This window comes from Micropterus salmoides, unplaced genomic scaffold, assembly GCF_014851395.1.
Source record: "Micropterus salmoides isolate LMB-PRFRI ecotype aquatic unplaced genomic scaffold, ASM1485139v1 Ms_hic_scaffold_17, whole genome shotgun sequence".
Classification (NCBI taxonomy): Eukaryota; Metazoa; Chordata; class Actinopteri; order Centrarchiformes; family Centrarchidae; genus Micropterus; species Micropterus salmoides.
The window spans coordinates 12,824,462-12,840,274 of record NW_024040817.1 but is presented as its reverse complement, the minus strand read 5'-3'; the positions used below and the strand labels follow the sequence as shown (position 1 = coordinate 12,840,274).

General features: G+C 39.3%; 1 protein-coding gene across 1 annotated transcript in view; it reads right to left on the bottom strand.

Moving 5' to 3' along the window:
- Positions 1-15,813, bottom strand: part of samd12 (sterile alpha motif domain containing 12) — a 125,296-nt gene that overhangs the window by 44,214 nt on the left and 65,269 nt on the right. The window lies entirely within an intron of this gene.

The following is a 15,813-nucleotide window of genomic DNA, read 5'->3' as shown; positions in this document are numbered from 1 at the left end:
GGTGGCGCGTGGTGCTTAAGAAACCTTTCATCAAGCTTACCACTAGCCTGTGGTGTCTGCTCCTCCTGTGGCCAGTTGATGTTGAGCTTAGCCACGGCTCTAGTCACCACCTCCAGCAGCACGTCATAGTCGGGCACCGGCAGATGACGCCGCCCCGACACCCGGAAGTCATCGTCCACTACGCTGAGCACGTCCGCCTCCTTGGAGTCGGATTGCTGCAGTGTCTCCGGATCCAAACCGCGAGCGGGAGAAGCCGAGAACGGGCTCCCGAACGAGGAAAGGAAGCGTCGGAGTCAGCGGATGAAGGTCGGAAAAAAGCCTCAGCCGTCCCGAAATCCTCCGACAGTTCACGCTGCCCCATGAGTGAAGCCGCTGGGCCGCCTCAGCGGCCGCAGGGCCCACACCCCGGGGAGAACACATCCGGCCATCCTCGGAAAAGAGAGCCTTGCTGTACCTCAGTACCCGCACGGAAAGGGCTTCGCAACGGGTGCAGGCAGCCCCCTCGAGAGCTGCCCGGGCGTGCTCCATCCCCAAACATGAGACACACATCTCATGAGAATCTCCATCCGTGATGTACCGAGGGCAAGGAAAAACACACCTTCTGTACTTCTGGTTGCTGGACATGCTGGTAGACTTCTTCTTCAGGCAAGACACACTGCTTGTAGGACTGGAGCTTTCTTCAAACAACATACAGAGCGCCTGCTGAATAGAAAAAAGCTAATAATGAGTGTGTACAGATGTGCTTTATACTCCTCCGGTTATTCCGTCACACCTTACCGTTCTAGCAACAAGCCAATAGGATTGGAGTGATTTCATTCACGTTCAGACCTGCTACGCCTAGAGGCGTTCCCTTAGTGTCGTAACCGACGCAGTTCGAGTTCCCTCGAAGGGGAACTTGGAGTTTTGATGAGGAGTTCAGAGAAACGGTATCAGGCCTGTAACGGTGAGGTTTTACCCTGTAAAGTTAGCTGGGGCATCTTTCGGGGAGTCTTAGTAGCGTCCTTTGGGCTTTGCCACTGGTAGATTTACGAGTTATGCTGAGATTGTTTATATTCTTTTGTGGGAAAGTATCAAAAAACAGGCAGTTATGTAATAATTTTCTTGAACTTTCCAAATGATCTTATGAACCATTAACAACTCATACATAAATGGTTTGTCATTAAAATAATACTTTGAACCGATCATATATGAAGAAAATATAATTATTAAGCACATTATAGATGAGCTTATTAATAAAGAATACAACATGTATAACTATGTTTTTAAATGACTTACTAATGTGTACTAATGTATGAATAATGCTTTATAACTGATGAATTCCTTATTTACTAATGCTTAACTAATGCTTTATAGTGTGTAGTTATTATAAAGTGCTACCAAAAATCGCAATTTGATTATTTCCAAAATCGTTCAGCCCTATTATATAGCTACAAAGTAGGCAGAATGATAGACTTTTACACTGGAGACTGCTGTTCATTTCCTGTTTCCTTCCAACAGTGGACTTGGGTTTCTTTTAACAACGACTGCTGTCTTTCCATAACCGAGTTGTTTTTTGTGCCTAAATCTAACCAGCGTTGTAAAATCAGAACACGTTTATTTGTGTCATAATGATGGGCAAATACAAATCAAGCATTTTGTCATTTAATTTGGAGGACTTTTCACATAAACTACCCAGCAGTATAAATAAAGTTCAAAAGAGCTTCACCTCCACTGGCTACAAGATTAAAATGCTGCTTATAATAATGAAAATATTACATTATATCATAATATAACACACTGAAACAGGGAATCTCCATAATAGGGATCTGCCCTTTTGACACTTTTGAATGCCAAACATTTGAATGCAGGACTTTTACTTATAACAGAATATTTCTACAGTGTGGTATTGCTACTTTTACTCAAGTAAAGGATGTGACTACTTTACACCTCTGCTCACATGTGCTCCTTGGTTGTTTTCCCTCCTATTCATCCACACAGCGAGGTATTCATCAATTAGTTATCTATCCATCCATCCATTTGTTATATGGCCTACCCTGTCCATAGCTGCAGGGACATACTGTAGAACTTATCCCATCATGTACTGGGCAAGAGGAGCATCACACTGTGGACCTCAGTGGACAAAATGTGCAGAGGAGTAGACAATTCATATCCATTGCATTTATACTTATATAATTTAATACAACGATGGACTATTCTCTCTAATATATACAGTAATCTGTAAACTGTGGAAACTTTCCCAGAAACAGAAAACGAAGATTTATTCAAACAAAGCACTGGTTCATCAACATCTTTAAACTATTGATTCTGAGTGTATATAACATCAACTCCCTAAATCATACATTAGTCTTACATTTGCACACTCCATTTACTGATCATGCAGTGGTTTTACATTAAGAATTCATTGAGTGGGAAAAGATTTGACCCACACTTGCCCTACAGCCATTATGTCGATAAAGACAATATTACCTCTAAAAGAACATGTAGTCCCAGTGCTGTTGCTGATGCCATCGCCCTAAATCTTATATTAATTTTACAGATGTGAAACATTCCCGTTTTCAGTGTAGTCGATTTACTTGTAGGCTCTTTAAGGTGGTTAGGATAGGAGGGTGGTAAAATATAATTCTCCATGTTAATAAATGTCTCCGCTCAATTTTTATTGCAATTGTTAAAAGTAAGGCAAGATAACAGCAATTAAAAATCTCATGTAAGTAATTTCTATATTTTTCAATGAAATGTTTAATCATTTTCAGTCAATTCAGATGGCAAAATTGACAGTCGCTGGCTAGAAATGAGATGCCTACTTTTGTTTACCCCTGTCTGAAATCAAGGACCCAAAAATGACTAGCAATTTCGAGTGGTAAATGCGCCTCTGTTATAATTAACTGCTTTTGGTGTGAGAAGCGCAAGGAGACTGCAAGTGAGGGAGAGAAAAGAGAGACTGGGACAAAGAGATGTTGAATATATACAAATACTGTTAATAGTATTTCTTACACTTTGCCATATAGGGGTCTGCAGTGTGTACTAAGGATTAAAAATGTCTTTATACCAGTGCCCCTTAAACTATTTTTGAGCATTACTGTTCTCTGTAATTTAAGTGAATCCCATTTGGAGATAGTGAGAGAAGAGTAAACCTGAAATAAGGAAACAGGATTTACCCTCTGCTGATGTTCACTAGCGCTTGATTGCTATGACCGTGGAAAGTCAAAGTGAGGACAATAACAGACTACACATCCTCCAAGGAGCTGTCAGGAGAATATGAGAATAGTAATACTAACATATCATGGACTGTAGATAGTCATTAAACTGAGAGCCATGTCAAACGAACAAGGTAATTGACGTGACTCAGGCAGAAAAGGTTGTTTTCTAAGCGTCAGGTTGGCTTAAAGAGAAGATATATATTCAGAAAAAGGTTAATCGAAAAGGTCTAACCAACAAAATATTATGAAAAAAGCTTAAAGTAGTGCATTTAAAAATGTGTCAAGTCCAAAAATCTATATCTCTCTTCCTCTCTGACATGACTAACACAGTCATCACAGAAAGGAGGGCCAAGGTGAGACACCACAGGTGAAAATGATTGTGGCTGCATAGAATAGTTTTGACTGACCATTGTGCAGGAACTTTGCATCTATACTGTAAGTCTGTTAGTTTCACTGAAAGATCCAACAAAACAATGTTAAAAAGTGACTATTTCTTTTGGAACTAATAGGCTCTTTTCTACAAAAACCTGGGTTGTATCTATAGCCAAAAAAACCTCTTACGCTGCTTGGTACCACACCACGCTCTGCTTGGAAAAAAAAGGTAACAATCCCAGGTTTTGTCATGTAAATTCACGTTATTCCAAACTTTAACTGTGTAAGAATAAAGTTAGTAACCAAGTAATTTTACTCTTATGGGTCTCCTGGTTTCTGGTTATAAATTATATATAAATGTGTTAATCAAAAACTTTAATCAAGCAATGAGTACTTTGGTGTTAAGTGTATGGCAAGTAGGCTTGCATGGTAATTCTGTTTATGGGTGTATATTTCTACCAAAAGAAAAAAATGTATGTATAAATGGACTTAATTGGACGTAAGGGTCAACCTGAATGTTTCCAGCAAAACCTTTATTTGTCATTGCAAAGACAAGACAACAACTTCTCAGTGTCTTTTCCACATCCAGTCCTCATTGACAAATGCCCAGGTAGAGATACAAATAACTGAAAGACACTGGACACTTTTTAAAATTGTATTTTTTATGAAAGAGCTCTTCTTATTCAAGCTTTTCTCCTCCCTGTATAAGGTCACCAATGAGCAGATGAGAAGATGAGCTCTCCAGTCATGTTCTGCGTTGTCTCTCCTGGACTCTGGAGGGTCAATATATTCTTACTGTGTTTGCCCGCTCGGCCTGGCACCATGGCCTCTCTTTTTCAATAAGTCAGTGTTAATGCCATTTTTGGTACTTTTATATAAAATCACGCTCCAGCCGGGTACACACATCCACAGAAATAGCAAGGGATCTGCGCTCAATATCTTTGTCAGATAGTATTGTAATTGTGTGGGGCTAAGGTGGCAGGAGCAGAGCGCATTGGTTTGGATATTGCCTGGTTAGATTTCCCTTGAGCCTGATGCAGTGTAAGTAGTCTCTCTAGGTCTCTCTCTCTCTCTCTCTCTCTCTCACACACACACACACACAACTGCCTGTCCCCTCCTTATGCTTCTCTCTTGCAGTCTTACCATCTCCCTCTCCCACAAATCAGATGCAATATTTTTAACACAAGAACATTTGTAAATGCACACACTATAGAAGGGGCACATGTGGTACACTATTACTAATTTGTAATTATGCAACAAGTCCTCAAAAAAGGATGTTTGCCAGTGACTTCCAAAAGACACCTACGACCATTACAACAATGATTTACATGAGCACTTTCTGATCTCCCACCTACAGTACAGTATATGGTTATAAGTTTAGGCAACTAAAACTACTTGGTTAAGGTTACGGAAAAACCTTGGCCAGGGTTAAAAAAAATATTAAAAAACACTAGTTCAGTACTAAAGTTCATTCTTATCAAGAGTTAAATCAGAAGATTGATAAGTTAACATAATTAAATAGTCTAGCACATAACCCTCTGTAAAACCCAAACTTGTCCAGTCAAGTTTGTCTTTGTGCCGTTTCCAGTCTTTATGCTAACCTAAGCTAACCGTTTGCCGGCTGTGTTTCATAGTTACCTCACAGAGATGAGAGTGGTATTGTTCTTCTCATCTAACTTGCAACAAGAAAGCGAACAAGCATATTTCCGAATAGGCTGTGGTCTTTGTTCAAAGAAACCAATGTTGACTGCTGGTAAGAGATGACATGTGAGCCACTGTCCTTGCTATCAAAGTCAAACACTGAAAGCCTGACCATTCACCTGACCTCGTCGCCAAGAGGTTTGACCCATGCTGTCTTTTTCTCTGATGAGGACAGTCCTGCATCAGATAAATGCCACCCTTATTACAGGCCTGTAATGACTTGTCAGATTGAACCAATGAATTAGAGCCCATGGCAACATGAAATAGCTAGAGGAGGAGAGACAGCATTGGCAGAGATCAACAAAGAACACGGCCAAAAGAAGAAAAGGATGGGATGTTCAGTGTTTGAAGGTTATGAAGCAGACAGTGTCCCTTCAATCCCTTCTCACACCATCCCATCTTATTTTCTTTGTCCATTTGCTGGTGGTTCTTTCCCCTTCTCTCTGTCTCCATTCCTACTTCTCTCCTTTCTCTCTGCCTGTCTGTTCATTTACACTTGGCTGGAAACCGAACGGCTGGGCCTTAATTTTCCCACTGCAGCCTGGGCCAGCTAGCTAGACACACAGGGCCATTTTAGGGAATAGGATTAAGGAGGGAAAAGTTCAGAAGTACAGGAGAGGAGTAAGACAGCGAGTGACAGCAAGAGGGAGAAAGCACAGAAAGAGGGATTATGAAAAAGAGATGGAATGTGTGGGAAGGAGTCTGACACGTCATCTCATGTTCTTTTGCAGAAGGTGAAAAATGTTTTGCAAAGATGGGAGAGTCAGACAGATTGGCTTTAAGTGCCTTCTCTGTATACGGTTTGGGCTGTAAATATGGAGGTGATGAAAAAGTCAGCGTTCTTGGCTGCTAGTCAGATTTAAACTATGCAGCTGCATACTTCCATTTTGACAGAGGCCGGATATTTGAAAAGGTCACTTGTTGATGGACCTCAAGTTTCAACTGACAAAGGGCTAATTTACAAAGGGCTAAGGAAAATCTAGCTAATGCATCTTTATGGCATCTATAAAAGGTGGTGGATGATGGTTGTAGTTTGAGGTCTTTGCACATGGGGGGATGTGTGTATATGCACATTTAAATGACGACCTCCTGTCATAAAATGGTCCATTGTGATGAACTTTGAAGCATCTGTCTGACATTTGCCCAGCATTCCCATGTGATGGTAAACAAGGATGGATAGCATCCAGAGCTGAACATAATAACAGCTGATGACTATCATCTTTCTTGGTGTTGTGCGAAAGATGTGTCTTTCTGTTGTGTAATCTGTCAAACTATTGTATTTTTTTTTCTTGGGAAGGGCACTGAAAAGAGTTCAATCTAACTCATCAATAATGAGAAAACCATCAAAAAACTGTCTTCCACTGACACTATATCAAAATTGAAATTGAGGCGATACAATTAAATACTGAGAGCTTCATTAAAAATATTCATTCAACTATAGAAATAATCTAAAGACACAATCAAAACAAGAATTGTGTTTTGTGTCGTTAACAAACCAGCCATTCACTCACAAATATAAAAACTAAATAAGAAACAAAGTGTCTATGGAAGTCCTGAGAGGCAAGTGAGAAACAAAATCTGATGAGTTTGATATAAATTGTTTTCTCTCCTGTGTTTATGACTTATTAAGAACAGGTGAAAAAATATTTTGCCTGGATAATTTTTCCAAGTTACTTTTTATTTTCATCTGTTTTCATAAAAAGCAGGTGAAATTATTTTTTTGGTCAGGATCAGTGTTTGTTGTCGTGATGCTCATTTTTGCCAAAAGAGGCAGAAGAGTTTTCCTGTAATATCCACATATCCTTTTCTCATGCACCTTCATCAGCTTCAGTATCTTAGTAGACCAGCTAAGGTGTGTACAGCAGAGCAATGATGATAATATCTCATGCAGCTATCATCATTAGATAAGCAACTGCACCGACGCTGCACATTTAAATAACAACAAACAGGCTTGTAAGTCTCATCTTTTAATAACATGGTAAATTATGAGAGAATCATAACCAGCTCCTCGGTCCAACCAGTTTTCCATCGTCTCTTTGAAACTCCCAGAGGACACACACAAAAGATGCACAATGAAGTCTATGACTAGACGGGACTCAGCCGGTGAGTTTGAAGTGTCTAAGAATAGCAGCGGCAGTGCTTAGTTTGTGCCGGCACCTCTAAAGTGCGCTCCGTCACTTCACTGCCCTTCTACACAAATAAAATCCAAGATTTCATCTAGCCTAATAGGGTAAGTCTAATGGATTTCCTTATTTACTATTTGATTTGGTAGCTAATAATGGTTTCTGTTCGCCCTTTAAAACAATGTGCAGGTATGCCATGCGTTTTAAATAGCCTAATTATTTATTTGATCATAAATTATTAATTAATTATTTTTGGCGGGCAGCACATTTCACACGCTCCAGCACCTAATAATGTACAAATTAAGCACTGAGCAGCAGTGATATGGAGGATTGTAGGGCCCTTGTTTATCAGATGTAAATGTCATTAAATGTAAGTATTCACATACATAGCCTACTGTCAGGAACATAAAATTCAAGAGGACATCTCAGAAGAAGCAGCAGCACCATCACAAACCAGAGGCAATGTACTGGTTTAAATGTTGAAACATCTCCAAGAGATGCATGAAAAAGGAGACCTATGCAACATTTCTCTGGACCTTTACATCCAAATGAGTTTTGTGTTTCACAGACAAAAAGTAGAAACACCAATCTTTTTTAATGCTAATGTTGCTCCATGTCTGCTACCAACACTCTAGCCATGCGAGCCATATCAAGGTTTGGATTAGGACCTCCTATCACTCCCACACAGACTGACAGGTCTTCTAATTGAAGGGCTGTCATCAAATAACATTAGAATTATTAAAGTTTTCTGTAAGAGTATAGTTTGTAAACAATTAAAAACAGGCCTATATGATAAGTTATGGTGGAGAAGGAATCCCTTGGTCCTATGATAAAAATGGAACATTGTAAGATTAAGGTAAGGTGGTAAGGGCTAACTTCACAGTTCTTAAATAACAAAGGGAGATGAATGTTTCTAATGCAGTCTGAATGGTAAAAATCTGTTCAGCCACTGTGGATATATCAATGTCTAAAGTCAAGAAAACTGTCTTGCCTGCTAATTTGAGGGTATGGGTTTCAAGGAGTATAACATCGGTAAGCTTATAGATAGGTAGGTGTCGGTGGTTGATTTCAACATATAAAAAACATAGAAACATACATTGAAAATCTGACATAGGGAAAAAGCATTGCTGCAAACATAAAACTCTTTGACAGGTCTCCTTAATGAGTCATATTAAAAGGATATTGAGCTGGGGAACATAGATACGCTCCAGTTGAGAAGCACACACAATGGGTGTAGAATATAGCTGAAATGTACTTAGTCAAAAATAGTTAAGGGGTCTTTTAAACTAAATCTAACTTTATACAAAATGTAAATCAATATTCCCCCTTCGAGAGGCTTCAAATCACTGCATGAAGAAGATGCTGAAGGAGACCAGGCCAGAGATCCAAGATAAACATTCTTATTCTGGGAAACTCAATTCCTAGTCCTGTGGGTCCACAGTCCAAATGAGTATGCACGGATCAACAGTGTGCTCAACAGAGCAAACAGTGACTCACTTACACCTACATGTCAGTTACCTTCGTTCCGACACGTTTATGCAGTTCATGTGTGACAGGGAAGCAAGGCATTGTTGCTGTAGAACAACCTCTATCTCCAAGAGGGTTAGCAAGTATAGTGTGGGCGTGAAACAGATGAGGGGCAGCGGTGAAGTTTGTGTAGAACATTTAGCAGTGCATCTCATATCCCAATCAATATGAAACTTGCACAGGTCAAACTGTTGTCAGGAGATATTTATATAATCAGTCGAGCAGAGAAACACTCAACCTGTGCTGTTAATTCCCATAAAACATATCTATGGTATCTCTTATGGTGAACAAGGAAGCGTGTGTGATGTGGTAAGTGTCGTGATATCCATCTGGACTTCCTTTATGAGCACTTTGAGGAAGCTGACCGTGTCCCTGTTCCTACTTCCCTATCAGGTATTACTGCTGTGGTCAAACACAAGAACCAGAATGTCCTATAAAAGATCATATCCTCCACTGGGAAATGATTATGTAGCAATCTGTACTGTGTCTGTCAGAGTCAAAACAGACAATGTTAGAGTTAAAGGCACTCAAAAGTGAACTACTTCCAAGTCACTGTGGTAATGGGCAAATAAAACTCTAAAGCAAAAACAGGAGTTCTTGTGAATGTTTTCAGGCTCTAGGGTGGAATCATACAGATGGAGGAAAAGAGAGCAAGTGCTTGCCTAATATTTCAACTGGTGATTTAATGTGTGCATAATGAAAAATAATATATCCCTCATAAATATCTGCTGGGTAGATTTGGTGTCATGTGCCCCAAGTGTGCACTGCATCATGATATTGTAGTGCCAGGGTAGTAAATGGCTGGCACAGCAGAGCATGGCCTGCCTGCCTCATTCTACGTCTTTCTACGGCTTCTCTGTGCCCATTTTATAGCAGCAGCACTTAAAACACTGACATCCCATAATTCTACACTTTCTGCAGCCAAAAGCTGTAACAGTGATAGTCTAGAAAAGGTGCAGGCGGAGCTGAGAAAAGTGTAAAGAGGGGAGGTAAAATATGTAAAAAATCAAAGAAAAGACAAAAAGTGTGTGTGTCTGTGCACACATGTGTTGTACATTTGTTTTACATCCAAATGGCTTTGTTATGAGTCATTGCCTGAGGCGGAACAAATTACTGTAAATGGAACTATTAGGGAAACATGGAGGGTGAAAGGAGGAATTCAAATTAAAGTGTTGCTCGCTAGCCACTTATTTTCTCTCCATCTGCATAATTACGGTTAGGACACCAAGCAGTCGTGTGTGTGTTTATGGTCCTGGGAGTGTGTGTGTGTGTGTATCCAACCGAATATCAGAGGTCGCACAGGTTTCCTTTGATTTGCCAAGGTTATAAACACCAACTATGTTTCCCCCCATAATCAGCATACACACAACAAGCTGTTTAAATCATAAAGAACTTGTGTACATGACAGATGAGCAAAGGAGGGGAGCTGGTACATCTACACAAGGCACTCTATACTTGTTCATCCACACACACACAGATACAGAGCCACAGAACTAAAAGCAGTGACCGTATTCAAGTTACAAAAACTGCCACTGTCAGGTGGCTTTATCATAGATGGTAGCTCATTGAAGAGTGACTATGTATGTGAATGTGGATGTGATTCTGTATTGCCGTGTGTGCGCATGTCTGCAGTGTTTGTTCGTGGGTGTGATGATTTTAATCAAAGTTGAATGAGGCTCTTTCTTGTTTCAGCAGTCAGATTCACCTCTGATCTTTCCCTGACCTCTCACCTATATTTCTAAAAGGGTAATACACTACACTGAGACTCTATATGCGTTGATGTTCAAAATAATGACTTCTGCAAATCCTCATTTGCTAAAATGTGTGATATTGTGAAGCTGAATACAATGCAAAAAGCATAAAACACGGCTGCCATAGATAACCTTGGAGATTTATGCATCTGTTTTCTGTAGGGAATGCAAAGAATAAAGAACACACGTGTGTTCAGTCAACCTTTTCTGATTAAATAAAGGTTAAAAAATATGCGCACATACAGAGTTTGCCATGCCTGCCTGTACACATATAATCCTATAGTCAAGAAAGCAAACACACACACACACACACACACAGAAACCACACACACAATTCAAGTCAAAGCTGCAGCGTATGCAGGGTGAGCCCACAGAAGTGGAAAGAGCTCTAGACAGGAGGGAAATGAGGAGTATACTGTATATCAATACTACTCTACAATCGTAGAAGCATACATTTTTTGTGGATGCACAGACAACTCTATGGCCCGCTGGTTTGAAACCTAAAGTCAATTATTCCAATGAAAAATGTTTTGACATTAATAGACCAATGCTTCTGGTGGCCGTCGGCTCTACAGACTGAGGGATGACCAGTGCTTTTGGGTTTGTCCAAACTTGTGAACTGAGCATTAAGATTAGAGCTGAAAAATTATTTATTAATTGACTGTCAATCAAAAGGAAATTAATTGATAATTGTTTTAGTCAAGGAAAGATGCCAAACATTTGTAAATCTGAGGATTTGCTCCTTTTATCTGTTTTATATAACTGTAAATTGACTATCTTTAGGTTTTGGATGGTTTGTTGGCAGCGATGAAAGATATATCAGTCTCATGATAATAAAGTGTCAAAAGTAAAACTCATTATGCAGAATCGCCCATTGCAGAATAATGCATTAATATTATGGGACATTAAAGTGAAATGTAAGCATCACTTCAATGTTGCATTTCAATGGATCAATAAAGTATATCTTATCTTAACCTATACTACTACATCATAATTTATTTTTTAATAATAGTTTGTATTGAGTAAAAAGTACAATATTTGCCTTTAAAATAGAGTGCAGTAACAGAAAATGTAATTAACCAAAATATATGTACTTAGTTACTTTCAATTAATGTTGGTTGAACCAAACCATTTTAGGAATGACATTTTTTATACTTACCAAACGCAGTATTACTTTAAACAGCACTATGCCAGAAAAATAATTCCACAGTTATAGAATAGAAATCTGAAGTAAGTACAGGGTGAATCAACATTTTTATTCTGATTAACAGAATATGATGCAGAAGATCTTTCATCAACAAAAAAACCCTCTTAGTGACAGTCCTTGGTTACAGTAAGGAGGATGTTAGCGTTCGGTACTTCGTCCCTCCCAACCTACCACAGTCCTCCGAAGTGTATGTTACCATCTTTGCATCTCATCATTAAGCTTAACTTTGATGCACTGTAACCATTTTGCATTTTTATTTTCAGAATGCCGCTACATCACTGCTAGATACGTCCTGATATTTAGCATCGGCATGCTTGTCTGCAAAAGACTACAGGATAGGTCAGTTGTGGAGTAAACTTATTATTATTTACTGTTTCCTAATATACAAGAATGCAGCCGCAGGTATGAACGGAATGAAACAATAAATCAAGGAGTCAGCCAGCAGTGAGAAACACTAGGCGTCCCTCATTAGCTGCAGTAGTAGTAGCGGCTGGCAGACTGGTGCTGCATCAGAGCCATTCCATCCCGGGGTCAGTCTGGAGGATAATCAAAAGCTGTAATTATATCAGGAATGTCCCTCGAGCACAGCGACTGGCAGTACTCACTGACCAGTATCAGACACAGAACAAGACTTACAGATAGAGACAATGAGAAAGAGAAGGAATATAAAGTTTTAAAAATTGAATAAACATAAAATTGAAAAAATATAAATAAAATAAAAACAGATTCTTGAGCTGCTGCTAGAGAAAAGCCCTGCTCTTGCAATAATGAATTAGCAATGTGGGAGGAATAGAACGACTAAAGTGGAGAGACAAAAAAATAAATGAGACACTGACAGATGAAAACATACAACAGCTATAACGTAGCTGTGAAGAGAAAATAAGAATATTAAGAGAGTGAAGGAGTGACAAGGAGACTGACTTGAGCTTGGGGGGGAGGTGAAGAGGGGGGGTTCAATCATGTGGAATTGCAAAAAGACCTTTCAACAAACTGGCTTTAATCTTCTGACAATGCAACAAACTAGTCTTGATGTGAAACTTCTTGAGGAGCAGGGGCCCCTGACTCTAATAACTCCCCTCTGTGAACATGCTAAATCTTTAATGGAGGGCAAGTTCAGCCCAAAACTTCTCTCCTGTAGCACGCACATAACAGGCCTGGTTATGAGGCATGGGAAAATGAAAGGAAAATGACACCTGTTCTGAAGAAAGCTTAGCGGGAAGACGCCAATTGTTTGCATGTGATTTCAGATATTATCCTGTATTTATAGCACATACTTCAATAGCACATACTTCAAACCTACACGTATACACATATACATGTGTAGACACTCATTCACTCAGTATCATTAACGTGATACGTGCAGAGAATTATATCATGAGCTAATTGCAAAATCCTCATTTATATTCAGTCCCTCTGGCAACCGTTGCCTCTAAATATTTATTAAGTAATTAAAATAAAAGTTAAAAAGACTCTGAAGCTTGAGGTCCTGTGTTGTTATTGTGGATAAAAAGCACAGTTCAGTTACAATTAATTCTGTTTAATATCCAAAGCTCAAACCAACGCTGTCTCAAATTCATCTGGGGAGTAAAGTTCTCCTTAAAATGAGCTATCACGAAGCCATTGAATGTCTTACTAACTGCTGATGCTGCCAATGTTGCTACCATGTTTACCATCTTAATTTAGCGTGTTAGCATGCTAACATTTGCTTACTAGCGCCAAACACAAAGTACAGCTGAGCATGGTGGGAATGTCAGTTTAGCAAGTATTTGGTCATAAGCTAGTAAAATTTTTGAACTAATGCTGGTGCAACATGAACGTTAAGGGATCACTAAAGCAATCTCTTGAAAAGTTGTGGAGATATCAGTCAGTTCACTCTGGACCAAAGTATTGAACCAACCAACCGACACAAACCCCAGGAACAGTTCTGGACTGTGAGGCAATTTTGGTGTAGTGGCCACACTTTGTATTGCAACTTCTGGCAGCATCACGTCACTGGCCTAAAAAGCATTTATCCTGTCAAAATCATTGGAGTATTAGTGGCTGTAATACAATTATAACATTTTTGGGACGTCACAAATATCCTGAAATGACTCAGCTCAAACACATTTGGCAAATCTAGAGGAATTGTATGATTAAATTACTTGTTCCCATTCATTTCAAGCAAGCAGGAAGACGGCCAGCTTGGACAAAATCTCATACACGCATGCTCTTAACCGCCTCAGCTGGAAAAGGACTGCAGTGCTAAAACTATATGGGTCTAAAAGCGCGAGGAAGCTAGAGAAGTGTTTTTCGTTCTATGCATCAAGTGAGCACATTTTAATGGAATGAATGAGGCGCCATCTTTGAAAGAGGTATCCAGTTCTCCTTACTAAATGTATGGATTCACTTTACCATCCCTGCAGCCACGCAGACAGCATGGCTAAAACCGATAACAGCAGGCATTCTGTATACATGCTAGGTACTGTAAACTGCCAGGAACAGCCAAAGGGTGTTTGATGGCATACTCCATGAATATATGCTCTCTATTTGAGATGACAATGTGCAAAGACACTTTATGCCTAATCATCAAACTTACTACTTAAATATACCAAAAATCCGCTGACCTATAAGAGATAATATCATTTTTACTTATTTCTGCTCACTTCACTTGTTTATTGTAATTTGTCGGCTATATTGCTGTATATTTTGTTTCGGACCACTCTGTATGCTTTGCTGAGAGGCCACTTTTCCACCAGTCAATAAAATGTTGAGCATGAGTCATCCAGGACAGTGTGTTATTTCTCTGTCATGTTTAATTGCTTCCATCATGACCCAACACACAGCAGGCACAGTACTGTGCAATGGGCAGGAATGAGTACCTGCGCCGAGGATGTGCTTTACAATAACAAGCACCGCTTCCAAGAACATTCAACACTATTTAAAAACAAACGATTAAAAAAACAACCTTCCCCCCCACCAGTTTTAAGTTTTTGTTTCTAAGTCTCACACTTGGCACTGAGACAAGAAGACAAAAATTTTTAATTACTTTCAGTTGAAGGGGAAAAAAGAAAAGAAAAATGCGGCAAGAGGGAAATAGATAGGGTGACATTTTGGCAGACAATCAAGCATAAAAAGACTAATGCCACCAATTACAACTGATGTGGGGTGGGTTGATCTATGTTTCTTATGCAAGGCTTGCTTTTGATTTTTTTTCATTATTATTGTGTTTTACAGTGAGTCCCTGCCATGTATGCCTTTTCAGTGATTGCGAGAGGGGATGGCAATTAGTGTGTACAAGAGTACAATCACATTATTTAGAATAGAAGCACTCTATGGATGCACCAGCAGTGGGCAGTTTTGCTTATAATTTGCCCACACAGAATCAAATTAAGGCACTGAGCAGTTAAAAGCTTTGTCTAAAAATTGTGCTGTACAGTCTCAAAGCAAATGTAAAAGTGAACGCAATAATACATTTTTGAAGAAGACACATGCAGTAAAAAGGGAAAGCTCATGTTGCACACAAAATTCAAGTTTTTATTAGTTTACATGTTCCAATTGTGAAATACTAATATTATTGTCCATGTTCCCTTTTTTTTTTTTTTTTTTTTACAGTAATTAGGTGACAAATGCCCGCGTTGTGCAAACACCACCTTTTTAAATACTGTGTCACTTTTGTGGTAATAATAATTTCAAGCCAAAGTCATTAACAGCTCCCCATCGATCATGTTTGCCCCAAAGTGAGAGATTTTACAATAATAATGGATTATCAGGGGAGGTGCTACACTGTTACACGTAAAACTGTCATAAATCCTCAATACACAAACCATGATCCAGGACTAGCATAATATACATCATTTCCTTTTATGTACCTACTCGTCGCACCCCATTTCCCTCAAAATGTCCTTGATATCCCTCTCTCTTTTTACTCAACACTTTTCTCTTGCTCTCTTTTATGC